The sequence below is a fragment of the Catharus ustulatus genome, chromosome 4 (genome assembly GCF_009819885.2).
Source record: "Catharus ustulatus isolate bCatUst1 chromosome 4, bCatUst1.pri.v2, whole genome shotgun sequence".
NCBI classification, from domain to species: domain Eukaryota; kingdom Metazoa; phylum Chordata; class Aves; order Passeriformes; family Turdidae; genus Catharus; species Catharus ustulatus.
This window is the reverse complement of record NC_046224.1, coordinates 62,663,180-62,676,707: the sequence shown is the minus strand read 5'-3', so window position 1 is coordinate 62,676,707 and position 13,528 is coordinate 62,663,180. Positions and strand designations below refer to the sequence as shown.

The window sequence follows — 13,528 nt, the reverse complement described above, 5'->3', positions numbered from 1 at the left end:
AGGAAGGAGAATTACATTGAAAGTCCTTTACAGCTGTCACTGGGAATGCTCTAGGGAAGCAGCAGTTCCTCTATATTTATTTTTAAAGTGAAATATTTCAGAGCTAAGGGAAAAAGCACTCTGGGGAGAAAGATAGAGATCTGCAGAAAAAGAAAAAACCCCAGAGCAGCATAAGCATCATGGAAAGACAGAGAATGATCAAGACAAGTAATAAATATTTCACAAAACAAAACCAAAATTTATCTATCTTTTGGTGGTCAGGAAATTATTTTCCTGTAAAGAACTTCTCAAGACACCCTCTCAAAAAAACAACCTCCTCACCAATACCTTTTTGCTTTTGTTTTGTTGACACACCAGAACATCTTCAATTAAACATATTCTTTTATTTATATGGTATCTGAAACAGTCATTCATCTCTAATAATTTCTCTGCTCTAGGTGCTGATTTATTTCTTACTTTTTGTACTCTTTCACTTTGTGGCCCTTTTTTGGGGCTAGTGTCAGTAACAGTAAAATAGTAATATGTAGTCTCTCTGCTCTTGCATATGAGACCTCAAAGTTAAAGGCCAAATACTTCTTGTTTCTCATATTTTCAAGTGAAGTGTCCAACAAGGAGAGTCAGAATTCGAGAATTTCCATTGGATTTTTTTGCTGTTTTTTTGTTTGTTTGTTTGGGGTTTTTTTGTATTTTGGGCTGTCCACATTAGTGACCTTGAGTAACAGCAGCAACCAGAAGAACAGCACTTGGCTGTTCATGGAACAGAGCCCCTGCTCATCCCAGCTTCCCACAGAAGCCTTAATGGAAACATCACTGGACTAGTAAGGTTACATTTTGGATTTTCATTCTGATGGAACAACCCTTCAGAAAGATGTAGAAATCTGCTCCCAGGGTAACAGGAATAGAATAAGCTAGCTCACAGGCTGTGGCTTCCAGAGAGCAGAGACAAAGCCTTTTTTTCTGATTCAGTCTCCCTGCTTGGACACTCCCTGCTTTTAGTCATTCAGTAGCTATTTGGAGGCTTTCCCAATGCGGGAAAGATAAAAATATTTGGTTTTGGTTGTCATTAAGCAAGCAGTGTTCCCTCAATGAAAATGAATTGTTTTCTGGGGAGCAGGTTGAGGCAGGAGACTGAGACATCTCAGGAAAGCCTTTCTGACCAAAATAATTGTTGGGCTCCATGGTAATCTATTGTACAAAACCAGGAATTGTCATACTCAGAATCTAGGTGTTTGATTAGTACACTAAAGAAAACAAAACTATAGAAGTTGCATAACTCTGTGTAACTCTGTGGTTTTGTAAGTATTTTTACTTCTTTTCTGGATAGAGTTCTTTATTTAGCTTGGAAAAATTAACTACATGGAAAAATTAGTCGTATTTATGTCTGTCTATAATGTCTAAGTTGTTTTTGCGTAAGCTACAGGATGATTTGTGTTGAGTTTTATTTTTTTTTCATGATCTTCATTAGTGTTAATGAAGGCTGTTTTTAAGGCCTGTATTTGGATACATTTCCCAGGGGCCAGCATACCATTTACAGCAAGCAAAAACCAAATGCCATCCCAGAAAGGAAACTAAACTTCTGCTCCTCTTTCCCATTCTATGTGTTTGTTTTCTTCTTCCTTGTCTTTTTCAAAGGAAAAAATGCTATGAAATGTGGTTACAGTCAGAGTAATATGAAACACACAACTACAGAAATACAGAATGGGTCATCTTCCACCTCTGGAAATTTCTTTCTCCTTCCCCATCCTGAAGGTGGACATTTGGCTTTTATTGTCCATAGGTCTGTTCTCAGTCTCCGTGGCATTCCCAAAATACCAGATTGTTTACTTCCAGTGACATCAACAACTTTATTCAGGCCCCTTGGATGCTTCCCATCCAGTGCCACACTCCATCTTCCTGTACCAGGGGTAACACTTTTCTCCCTCAGATTCCTCTATGAGACACAGGCACCTGAGAAGTCTAGAGAGCAGACTTACAAATTCATATTTTCTACACAGATGTAGCAAAAATTAAGAGAATTTACTCTACTGAAGTTACAGTTTCTATCCAAATATCTGTGAATGGACATCAGGACTTAAGTAATTTAGCAGAAAAAAAAAAAAAGGACTAACTGATGGAACCCTGGTTTTCTCACATCCCATGCATCAGTGTTTGGGATTTTTGCAAATAATAACTTATTCCACTCAAACTGGGCAAAACCAGCTGTAACTTCATCATTTTTTCACTTAAAATTATTTAATTATAGGCTTAATTATACTGGAGTATGCAATGTGATTTGCCACATTGCATAAACAAAGGGAAGGAGAAGGCAAAATGAAGAAAAATCAAAAGAGTGATAATTAGAAAAAGAATACGTATTTCATGTACTTTCACATACTATATAAAAAGATACAATTTAAAATGTTGAGTTTTAAACACAGAAACTTCCATGTGGAGTTGATCTAAAGCAGTTTGGAATATGGCGAGTTTCATTTCACCTTCAAGTTGCAGGAAACCTGGAGTGGTTTTGAAAAGCTTGTGAGGGTTTGGTTGGTTGGGGTTTTTTTTACCTCCAAAGTGAAGACTTCTAACTTAATCTTTTTGCAGTTCTGACTGCTTTTCCTGCTGTGATTGTACAGTGCTAGGAGAGTGCAGTGCCTTGAGCATGTCCTACCCTACAATTTTCCAGCCTCTGTAACTGGTGGAACTGGTGATGCTCCACTCTGACAGAATGGATTTTATGAGCAACCCAAGACAATTTTCACTTTCTGCACAGGCAGTCCAAAGAAATTAAGGGCTCACAGAAGGTAATAAAATGAAGTCCAGCAGGGAGGGCTGATAAAAAGGCAGATGCTGTTCTGTAGTAATCAGGCAAGAGGAGCTCCCAAGCTGCTGAAATATGGAATGGAGATGAACCCAGTATAGTTTCATGTGTTTAGGCAAAGGTGTTGTGATGCTTCCCTGGGAGGGAGGACTGTAATTCTGTACCTCATCTCACTCTGGTAACAGTCAGCAAATCAGAAGGAGTTTTTAAAGAACAGCTTAAACAAAAAGATTTGACTGGGAAATATAAATGAGAAACAGTTAATAGTAGAAGACATAGTCTTCTATCTGAGTGTCAGTCTCACTGATTGAGAAGAAATGAGGAGGAGGAATAATTAGAGCTGACTTAAAACTTGGTGTTTCCTTCCCTCAGGGAATTCTCCTAACTTCAGCGTTTATCTTTAGGTTGGATAGGAATAAAAAAAATAAATTCTAATTTCTGTGCTGGAATCTAGGGTTATGAAAACCCCTTGTTTTCAAAAGGACAGTATGGAGGTTTTTTTAAGGACCAATTTTGACATTTGTCTTCCCCCACTACTTTGAATGAGTCCTGGGAATGGCAATTCAGAGATCTCTACATTGATCACTGACCAAGCATTTTGCCCTGGTGAGGGATATTGATACACCTCCTGCTCTGCCAGCTCTTGCAGAGTGGAGGTCATAGCACATGCCAGCACTGAGAGTGTCTCTGTTGGGAGATACAGCCTGTCAAGAGGTGCAGCTGATAGTGATAATGGATTGTAGGTTGTGACAAAGGGGGGAACATTGTCATGTGTGTAAGAAATGGAGGAAGGTGGTGTGTGCTCTCAAAGGAAAACCATGACACATGGTGTTCTGGGTAGAAAAGGGAAAGTAAAATACATCATTTCTGGAAGCTTATTGGGATAACACGTAGGTTTTATAATGAGAGAGAAAAGCAGGACATTTATGCAACCCTTTATGAAGTTCATGTTTAAGTCATTTTTATCATTAAGATCTCCAGGTCAGCAGGTGTGTTTCATCTACTGGCTGTACAGCAGGCATCAGCTGTTACTCTGCAACAGATACTTCTGTGAAAGGGATATTTATTCATGTGGAATAGGATTTAATTGAGATGCTCTTTATGTAATTTTTTAGGGAGAAAAGGCCTCTGTAGGAGCTCACACAAACTTCTTTCTTCATTGAGAGTCTCTAAAACACCTGCCCTAGGAGTCACAATAACAGGGAAAAAAGCCCAGCTAGCTCATTTGAGGTGTCATGCTACAAAGATAATCAAACTATTATTTGATTAGTTTTTAGTCTGTGGGCTAAAGTGACTCCTGCAAGGGAAATGGAAGTTACAGTGGGTAAGGAATAATGAAGTGCAGGTGGCTCGGGGCTGGTCCCTTGATCCAGAACTGTGTTTGGGTGGTTCAGCATTCCAGCAGATCTTGGAAGCCTCCTTGGAAACAAGGGCCCTTTCCTGGATCTCAGAGTGAGGAGGTTCCCTGTGCTGATGCCAGCAGACAAGAGACACAGGGTAGAGATCATTGGTCTTGCTTTTCAAGGTGTTTCATGCCCTTCTCTCCCACCTTCCTCCCCACAGCAATGCCCTGGGAGTCAAGGAAGGCTGGTTTCAGTAGGAGGTTAGAAGCTGCTCACTGTTTCCTTAGGACTGTAGTTTAAAGTCCTTACAGTACCAGCAGCAAGCTCTTCTTGTATATCTTGACTGTGTCAATATTGTCCTTTGTTAGTGGGAGGGCAAGTTGCATGAGTAAAACATCTTTTCACTTGGACTTCACAATGATTTTCAAGAAAATACGTTGGATACAGCTGAGATAAGTATTCTCTGTGGGGAAAGAAAGAAATTTTTATTTTTATCCTGGGTTTCTTCTGCTTTCTTGCTGAACTGAATGATTTTGCTCTAAGATAGGGCACAGGGAAGACTTATAGCCTGAGATCTGTTTGCTCTGATATGTGGAGAAAAGCATGAAAGCATCATATTAGGCTATTTCAGTGAAAATAAAGATGCAATAAACTCTGGCATAAAGGGGCTGTTTTTTCCTAGGCATTAGGAAAGGAGTGTCAGATTGTCTTAATAGATTATATTATGTGCACGATAGTTCTCTGACAGGCTGAAACCTGAACTATGCTGGAGTTGTTCTGTGATAAAGTGACTTACCTTTCAATTCAGCTGAAAATGAAAAATGCTAAACCTATTGCGGAAAGAGCAGGTTATATCTTCTAGAAATAGCTGTCAAACAAAAAGCTCACCTGGGCTATAGTGTCAACTTGTCTGCAGATGTTGCAATTCTTTTAGTGTGTTTCATGGTGCACCATGATTGTGTGGTGTGTCACGATTGCATGTGTCCTTAGAGCCATTTTATTTCCTAATAACCGATGGCTTCTACTGAAAACCTCCCAGTATCTCCCTCGTGACAGACACAAAGCTAGCTGATCTCCACATTATGCAATAAATGTTCCCATGCTACCTGAGAGTTTAGCTGACTTTTTAGACCAAACTAACTACTTGCAGATAAACTTTGGTAGCAGCTGATTTTTTCAGGTGAGTCGTGTTCCTAAATCCTTGCCTTATAAGTGGTAGTAGACCTCTTCTTCAGTGTTAGGCTGGGATTTTCCCTTTTAAGTGATCCTTGGTCCTCACTTTTCCACTACTGGCTGTGACTCTGTTATAGAAGGGATGGATTAAGGCTGATAGTGGCTATCAGGAGTTTCTTTTATTCCTTCTTGCTTTGTAGCCATAGAGGATCTGTTCCTACCTTAAGTTTCACAGTTCAGGAGACAAAACTTCAGGTTGGACTTAAAAGTCTTTTCCATTCTAAACAAAGTTATGATTCTATAAATAAAGGGATAGAAAAGAAAGTCTTTGAAGGAGAATTAGCAGAGTATTGGCAAAACATCCACAAGGAGATGTAGAGATAATCTGAAATTATTTGAGGCATCATGCAAATCCAGGAGAAAGTTGCTGTAACTGTTATGATTGTTAAACAGTAAAACTGGAATACTTGCTGAAAAAAGGTGGATGAAATGTTCCTGGAGAGGCCAGTGTTTTCACTGAGGGAAAGTCTGGGTAGTGATACAGGAGCAGCAGATTCTTGCTCTTTCCTGCCCTTGCCTCTCATCCCACTGCTGCTTCGCTGCACCCCTCAGCAGTGTTGACACAGCTCTTTCTCCAAGCCTCATCATAAACCAGTCTGGTGTATTTGTTTAATTCAAAACTTGATCCCACAAGATTTCTTCCTACACGTGTAAAGTGACAAGAAAAATGTGGCCTGAGTTGCTAAAGGTAAATGTAGGTAGCTAGGTTGAAAGGATAGTGCAAGAGGGAATCTTTCACAATGACTTGCAGGAGTGTCTACCCAATCAGTTTGGGGGATATGAAACCACCACTTACAAGTACTTGCAGTTTGAGTTGAAGCTTGAAGTCCGGGGTCTGCTGCAGTCTGGGATGGAGTCTGCTGGCTGTGCTGTGAGGAGGTAAGGGTCGTGCAAGAGACAGATATGGTGAGACAGTGTTGTGTGAGGGACAGTTGGGGTTAGGTGGCTGGGAAAGGGACAGCTTGGGTTGATCCAGTCATGCAAAGGTAAAGGAGGAGTCAGTGCTGTGTGGAGCTGCTGTAGGAGAAGGAATCAGTACTGTGTGAAGTTGCCTATGAAAGAAGGAGTCAGAGTTGCATGAGAGAGAGGTCTATGAAAGAAGGAGTGAGAGTTGTGAGGAAAGAAGTTCATTAAGAGAAGAAGGCATATAGAGTTTGCTGATAAAGGACTGGTGGGAATGCCATTTGAAGGGCTGATGGCAATACTGGTCATGTCCCTCTTCACACATGAATTGTAACAGGTAAGAATTTCTAGAAAACCTTAAAGCTACGACCAAACCCTCTGTGTTTAAGCATAGTGCATTTTGGGTTTCATAAAAGAGAGCAGCAGAGGATTGGGATGAGCTTCCCCTGTGAATATACTGCATAGATTGTCTTAGGCTTGCTGTCAGACCTGAAGAGTGTTGAAATTAAGGCTCATGAATGTGTACACCTTTAGTAAATGCATTGGCCCAGGCTCTGTCTCAGGGTTAAACTACGGGTAAAAAAATCTGGAAGAATCAACCTGCTGTAGGAAAACTTCTCTGTAGTGTAAAGATTATCTAAAACTTTCAGTATCACCTGTGGGCATCACTGTTTTGTATGGTGATTAAAGCTGCTAATAGTTTTCATGGAGTGTTTGGCACCTGGCAAACCTGAGGTCCCACAACCAGCAGTGCGAAGGTGCCTTTCTTCTATTCTTCCGTGTGGTCATCATTTGACTTCTAGGCCAGAGATAAGTTTTCATCTTCTGTCACTGTTTCTAAGATGATCTACTTGTTCTGTGAAATACTTACATTAAATTCTTTCTGTCCTGCTAAACACTGTGACTTTCTAACTTGAATTTGAATGCTGAAGTTTTCTGAAAGGCATGAAAATGTACAAAAATGCCTTTAATTTGTAAGAAACGATCATCCAGTCTCCTTAGACTTGATCTCTATATTCTTTGAAGTTGGGGTACACAGGATTACTCTATTGCATTTATTGTTCAGCCCCTCAGTTTGTATGTCTTCACAGCAACCATTTTATCATGTGTTTCTAGGAGATTGCAGCTAGATCAAATAATTCTCGAGTAAGTATCATCTAAACAAGATTTTTTCTCTCTCAGCACAAATCACATGCCATCTCCCTCCTGTATCTGTGTTTGAACTTCTTCTGTAACAAAAGGCTCACGCTGCATTCCCAGACATGATTTCTTTCCCTTCTGGTCATTAAGGACTCTCTCTCTTGCAGGACATCTCTACCATTCAGTTGTTAAAATCTAGGTTTCTTGGCATGTCTGCAGTATAGGATCAAAGAGGAGGGATGGGGTGGCAAAAGCTACAATGGATGTGGTGGCAGTCTCCCAAAACCTACACCGACTTCCAGTGCAAATTAAGGCCACCTTGGTGCACTGTTTACTGTGGTTTCAAGAACCTTTAGATAAAACAGGCATCCTTGGGCTCTACTGTTTCTCTGACTGCCACCTTTTTTCTCTTCTCATCCTGTTGGAATGGGGTCAAGAAAGAGAACTGGCAACAATTTTAACAGAGAATCTCTGTAGGCTGTCAGTACTTAGCCAGGAAAAATTTTCAGGAAGCCAAATATGCTGAGTTTCAGGCTGTTTTGCACTGCCGGGGAAGGAGTGGGGGAAAATATGTTTTTTCCTAAAAATAGCATTTTGTGCTACAGAGATTTCAAGAACTGAAATTTTGAGCAGAGTGAAACACCTCTCCTGCTTTGTTTTTCTTTGCTCTCATGACAGCAGAGAAGTTGTTTCATGCTATTAAACTGTAAAAAAAATACTGTTGCTGCTACCATGTACTAAACTCTTCTACTTTTGTAAGAAGTGTGTAGTTGAGTGGGAGCCCTAATCTCTGTGCAGATTTTAGTAAATGTCTCTGTGTTGCACAAAGTATCCTGCCTCAAAGACTTCTCTTTGTCAAGGTCAGTGTATGTTTTGGCTGTTAATAACAAAATTTTTTTCTTTCTTGTGGCAAGCCTGGTGGGGTTACATGCTACTTATTATGTCCCTTGGCCAACTGAGCTGTGTATTTTGGCAGCAACTTTCCAACCTGGCAAATCTGTGTGCACCTCACGTCAGCCCTTCCTAATAGGACTCTTATCTGGACCTGAGATTAGCAGGAAGAAATCCAGGATGAGGGATAGCCAACAAATGTCACAAGGTTTGGAGAATGTGAATAATAATTAAGTTGGTGACACCAGCAAGTGGACCTTGTGCCTTTTGGCTGCTGTTCGGAGAAAGCAGGGATTTGTAAAAGTTGAGTTGCGGCACTAAGTCACTTGATGTTTATTTTCACAGCATCTCCAGGGTTTGGGCTGACGACAGACTGATTCTGTGATTGCAGAGATGTAGGGAGCTAAGAGACTGATGTAAGATGCAGATCTTTTTTATTTCTGCTTGGCACAGATTAATTAAGAGAGGGAGATGTGGCTTGTTCTGAATATCAAAGTTTAAAATACACAGAACAGAGAGGTTTAAGATAGTATGCCCGCTTTCTATGTCTTAGTGTGATGGAGCTAAAAGCACAAAGCAGCTTGGGAGTTCTTCAGAGCTAGTAATGCTTGATATTTCCATCTTCAGATTCTGGGCTTTGTCTCCAAGATCATGAAGTCATACCAAAGTTAAAGAAGGCATGATCTATTGGAAAAAATAAAAAAATATATTTTTTAAAATTGAGTAATAAGTTGGTTTTTTTCTCAAATTATACAAATAAATCCTTCGTTTTAGATGGGTCCGAAATACCTTCACTTTGGCATGTAACAATCTCCTGTCCCTGCAAGAATGGGAAAGACTTGAAAAAGAGAACAATCAGGAGGCATATTTATTTCTGTACCTCTTTGTGGTCCATGAAGCTGTGCTAATATACCAACTTTGTGTGGTGCTGTGAGTTTAGGGCATGGACATATTAGTCCCTCCAGAGGCACTACCACCAGATAGGATGCAAGGATTGACATTGGATTGTTCCATGGGATTGGACTTCCTGAGGCCTGTGAAGTCAGCACATACCTCATTTTCAGGTTTAAAATTATTTCAAAATTTAAATTGAGTCGATTTTTAATAGGGCCATATGGGATTCCCTAGAAATAAGGATTTCTTTATTTTATTTATTCTTTATTTTATAGATCATGCTAGGATGAGATTGAGGGGTGGGGGAATCTAGCATTGTAAACTGTGGGTATTTTTCTTTATCAGATAATTAAGATATTGTTAAATATAATAAAAGTAATTAAAAACCTTTATTCTCTCTAATTTTGGAGTATTTTTAATTTAATAGTGGAAACTTTGAATGCAGAACTTCTAAGGGGTGAGAAGGAAGATTGTGAGTAAGCAAACCTCTACACTAACTTGAATGTAGCACTGATTACAACAGGATTATTCAAGTGCTTTAAACTTAATTCAGACTTCTCTCAGAGGTTTTGGACCAAATCATCATTGAATTTCTTCTTTCTATTCCCTGCTTGAATGTCAGTGCACAGAGAATGTATTAGATGACATTGGTACAGTCTGAATATCCTTTCCTGATGCTTCACTTATGTTTTATTCAGTACTGGGTTTTTTTGAACTTCTGTAAATGTGCCTTGTCATCTCTCATCAGCTTGTCTTCTAAATATTGGAGAAGAGGGGAAGAAAAGAATTGGTCCCTTTATGTGCAAAAGGAGGAAAAGTTTTCACTGTACCAGTGCGTGCCAACCAAGAGTCATTTTCTATTGACATTTTATTGTCTCTTCTTTTTGTAGAAGTGTTTCAAAGGCTCCCAGTGCTGCAAAGCTTTCTGCTGCCTCATTATTCCGAGCTGCTGATGTGAAGAGGAAAGTTCCTTAATGCAGTTTTCACTAACTCCAGGGAATTCTCTTTAGTTTCCTTTTCCTGCTCTTTTCCCTTTATCTGCAGAGTAAATGTTTGTGTTTCTTGGAGAACTTAGGGCAGAAAAATCTGCAGGCTGTGCTGCCTGTCTTCCACAGAAACCAAGGAGATTTTAGGGTATGTTTTCCTTGCAGTGAGAAAATCTAATTTGGAAGGATATCATTTTGATATTCTAGTTTGGCTTCTTCCACATATAATTATCATTTCCCTCCTGTATCCACAGTTTTGTCTTTTTGCTCGAGTGAGAGAAGTAACTGCATAGCAAAAAAAAATGTAGGAGCAAACCAGAAACCACCAAGAACCAAAACAACAACAGCAACGAAATGCTTCTTAAAATTAATATATTCAGTCAGTAATGATGAAATTGTTATACATTGATTTCATCGAATTTGTTGTTACAGTATGTTACAGCATGTGTGATCTATCTTGCTGATGGGCTCTTTGGCTTGTGAAATGGGTCTTGCTTCTGATCCCTGTTACAGTGTGACATAAACAATCAAGGAATAAAACACAATTCTCCAAAACACCAAGAAAGTGTTTGGTGGGCACTGCATCATTAATTCATTGCCAGCCCCTTAATTGGTCGTGTTTCTGATAATGGGAATAATAAAATGCATGTTTACATTGTCTCACCAGGGTACTTCAGAGATCATTAATTGAGGTGTATAAAACAAGGATTGCACAAATACAGTACTGCATTTTAAAAAAGCATTTTTAGCAGCAGGAGAAGGAGAATGTTCTCTGCATACTTGTAGCTGAGTTTCAAATTAGGGAAGAGTTGATGGGGGTAGAAAAAGAAGTGTTAATACATTTATAAGTGCAAATAACACCATGGTTTCTGTGTTTTGTTTATACCTTCTTGCGAACTGCACCTTTAAAATCTGTCACAAAATGTTATGACAGTGGCTGTCAGATGCCAGGAAATTATTTCCTAATGAACTGTGCCATGCTTGACCAAAGCCAGCTTTGAGCAGCACCTGTGTTAGCAGACTGTGTTGCCAGCTATCCACAGCAAGCCACTTGGCAAATTCCATGAGGAGGATGAATTTTCCAGAGCATGTGAAGAGACCCTTATAGGTGTTTTTGAATTTCTTCTCAGTGTTGAGGAAACTGTTTTCTGGAAGAGCTCCTTTTCCACTTCATCCATGTTGCAGACTGCCAGGATATCTCCCAGGAGTAGTTCAGCTTCGTGTGTTTAGAGATCTCAGAACTACTTGAAGCTGCTGTGAGTAATTCTGGTTATGGCTGGGTGAGGAGATTGGCACTCCCAGTTCCTGTGAGGTGCCTCCTGGTAGAAGCTGAATGGAAAGTCCTCCACAAACACACTGACTCAGATACTAATCACTGAGGACTGCAAACTCTCCTCTTTGCTGCTGTCTTACTTTTTCTTACTTTTTTTGGGTTTTTTAAAGGTTCATTTTGCAATTGCAGCATCTCCAAGACATGTTCACCCTGTTCACACTTGGTTGTCTTCAGTTTTCCACTTTGATCAAACAGTGCTTTACTCTGTCTTTACTCTGAAAATCTGAGTAGCTACCTTGGAGATTTCCATTAATACCTGGTTCGCTTTGATACGACCAGTGAAAGTTCTGGCTTAGCTGGCTTGCTTCTGTATTCCCTGTCAGAGTTTCCAGGGACGAAGGCCTGTGTGCTGTGCTTGAAAAACAAAACTTGCATGGTTCGCTTTGATACGACCAGTGAAAGTTCTGGCTTAGCTGGCTTGCTTCTGTATTCCCTGTCAGAGTTTCCAGAGACGAAGGCCTGTGTGCTGTGCTTGAAAAACAAAACTTGCAAACTCTTAGGATAACATTTGCTGTTGGAGGGGGAAGAGGCAAAACCAGTAGTCTCACTGGGCATGTCATCTCATTCATTCCCTGACCCTGAGCTATCCCACATCCTCAGGAGGAGCAGCAGGGATCACTGTGTGTGCAACTCCATGTATCTCTTGCTAGAAGCACTAGATCGAGGATTAAAGAGGTTGGGATTGCGTCCAGACAGGGACAGTCAGACAAAGCAGTGGGAAATTCTACCCAAATTGGTGAGGTGTAATGGGAGGCAGAAATATGCAGAATCTGGGAAGTGCCTTGTGTCTCACTGGCTCATATATCTTAAGAACTTGTACAGTTTATAATTTTTCTACATTATGCACATGAAGTCTAATTTTTTTTACTTCTGCCTTTTCTCCACTCTCTCTCCAGAAGCCCTCAAGCCCCATACCAGTGTCTCCATTGCCCCTTCCCAATGCTCCAACTCTGGATCCTTGTAGGAGAAAGCAGCCTCCTAGATTCTCCTCACTGTGGTTTCTTGCTTTTCCAAAGGGGGAGCGAGGTGTTTGTCAGTCCATCGCATCTGCGCAGTGAGAGTCGTGACAAGGCAACAACCAGGCTGGAGCTGCCATAGTCTCTGCACCTTGTGTTGCCTCGTTATTCCAGTTCCAAGACTCCAACAGCAAATCTGTCAGTGTGTCACGGTTCTGATTCCAGTAGCTCCAGAATTGTCTTCAGAAAAACAGGGGATGCAGAGAGTTACTGGAGGGCTGGTCACAGGTGCTGATTTCCCAGCTTGCTGCAGAATAAGCCAGCTAGCAGTGTGCAATAACCAGTGTAAAATTCCCTGTGGACTTCCTGGAATTAAATAGACTTTGGTCACACTTCTTCCCTGCTCCTGAAGAGTTCAATCCAGCTCTGGGCAGAACAGCTTTGCCAGTGCATCAAATGCTCTAAGTCTGAAAGATAGAGAAATGTGGGGAAAATAAAATAAAAAAAAAAAATAAATAAAAAAAGATTTTTGTTTGTGTGAGGGAAAAGGCAGAGCTGTGATCTTTTGATTGATAACGTTCTCTTTCAGGTTGCAGTTAAAGCCCAACCTGTGGGTATCTTAAATCTTTGGGTTTGAAAATATGTGTCTATATATATGCTTTGCTATGAAATTAATAGTATAGACTCTCATATTCATCTGGTCATCCTTTTAAGAGTCTTCTTGGTGGGAAATACTTCATGCATTTTTGTCTTTCAGCTCCAACCAAGACAAGAGTGGGGTTCTAGACTGCACTTCTTAATGAAACATCAATATAAAACTACTCAGACTACTGAGCTTGGCTTCCTATTGGAAAGAAAAATAATTACAGTTAACCTTAAATCTGTGTCTGAACACAGCAGGTAATTTTTCCACTCTGTTAGATCTGAGATCTGAAGTGTGAAATGTCATTTTAGCTTTCTGTCACAGGACTGCTAAACTTCTTGGTTACAGTCACCACAGCTATTGTATTATCTGAACTCATGGAGACATTTCCCTCACAACATGTCAA

The 13,528-nt window shown here is 40.2% G+C and overlaps 1 protein-coding gene across 4 annotated transcripts in view; it reads left to right on the top strand.

Annotated features, from left to right (window-relative positions):
• Positions 1-13,528, top strand: part of FAR2 (fatty acyl-CoA reductase 2) — a 122,362-nt gene that overhangs the window by 38,482 nt on the left and 70,352 nt on the right. Inside the window, exon 2 of one of the 4 annotated variants that reach the window (XM_033057391.1) lies at positions 11,321-11,446. The exons of the other annotated variants lie outside the window; for them this stretch is intronic. The gene's annotated coding sequence lies outside the window, so the exon portion shown is untranslated. The remainder of the gene's footprint in view (positions 1-11,320; positions 11,447-13,528) is intronic. 4 annotated transcript variants of the gene reach the window in all.